The sequence below is a fragment of the Pomacea canaliculata genome, linkage group LG13 (genome assembly GCF_003073045.1).
Source record: "Pomacea canaliculata isolate SZHN2017 linkage group LG13, ASM307304v1, whole genome shotgun sequence".
Classification (NCBI taxonomy): Eukaryota; Metazoa; Mollusca; class Gastropoda; order Architaenioglossa; family Ampullariidae; genus Pomacea; species Pomacea canaliculata.
The window spans coordinates 13,277,621-13,279,181 of record NC_037602.1 but is presented as its reverse complement, the minus strand read 5'-3'; positions in this window follow the sequence as shown (position 1 = coordinate 13,279,181).

The following is a 1,561-nucleotide window of genomic DNA, read 5'->3' as shown; positions in this document are numbered from 1 at the left end:
CTTCCACATGGTCTCCTGGAAGTCTGGAACCCACGTATTCGTAACCAATTATGTGACAACTTGCGGGACCTTTACAGAATTTTTAAAAAAGACTTACGTTATTCATGATTTTAAAAATCCTCAATCGATAAACACCGCTGTTAAGAAAAACTAATTTATTTGTACATATGTGTTTATTTGAGTTTTACGTGCATGTGTGTGTGTGTTTTCTTAATATGCTCTAGTCAATATCATTTTGTATATATAAATGGTAATACACATACCTATCATTCTGACCGGAAACTGAAACAGCAAAGGTAACTATTGTCCACTTCCTTAGTCAGGTCATAGGAAAGTGAGGTGTTACAGACTACCCACTTCTCCAATTGCAGCAGTGATTACGGTTTAATCAATTAATTAATTAATTAATCATAATAATAATAAAGTGTTTGCTTGTATAGCGCCTTACCTTGGTCTGTTGACAGCTCAAGGCACTTCACAAATAACAGAAGGTGCAGAAGACGATGTGACGTCAAAATAAGGTGACGTCAAAATAAGGTGACCTCAAAATAAGGTGACGTCAGAATAAGACGACAAAATGTCGGTGCTCAGAGGAACGTGTCCACACACAGCACGAACAATAACCCGCAGTCCAAATATCAAAACATCGTACAAGCCGCAATACACTTCATAGTAAATTCAACAAATCCAACAGACGCCACCACTGCCACTGGAACGACGAATGAGTCCAGCTCACGCGCAAGTTTGCTGATCATCATGTTTTAAATACTTATTATTTAGAATAGCGATGGTCGTTTAATTGTGTTTATGTGTGATATTCTTCAAAGATCAGCCAAAATCTTCTTCCTGTGAAGGACAATACACATTGTGCACGCCATATTTTGCTTATCAAGGGAGGCATCTATGGCAATGTAATTACTGAGTTCCTCTGTGAAAGACTGGCTATCACTTTTATTTGTTGCTCCAAAAAACGGATGAGGCTTTGAGTTCTCAAAGGGAAACAATTTGGGGGATGGCAGCGTCTTTAAACCTTGCTTGCTTCCCTTCCCTTCTGTCTTTCCCCCAGTGGAGTACCACCAGTATTCCTCGGCAAAGCGAGGCTGCTTGATGGATCAAATTGCTAGCAGCCTGATGTCAGACGTCACTGTTTGGCGCTCGGTGATTTGTGGAACGATTTGCTTACAGCGACTGTAGCCTTAAAATCTCCCGTGTGCCACGTCAATATATGTCAACATGATCCGACTGAAGTTGAGGGATCGAAGATTTCCTACACACTTCCTAGTGATGCACGTTGAGTATCGGATGGCAAGGCAGGTGCATATGGATGGATAGCTCCATCAATGGATCGTGGAGTGATGCTGAGTTTACATCTCTAGGCATGGATGGTTGGATGGAGGAAGAAGCCTGCCCATGTTGCGGTGTGTTGTCCAAAAGATGACCGAAGCTACTTTTGTATGTTCTTTGGGTTTTTCTTTAGAACAACTGAACAAGCATCAGGATAAACAGTAGACTAGACTTAAGAGCAGCGGCTTTCATTAACGGAAGCTCTGGGGATCAAACT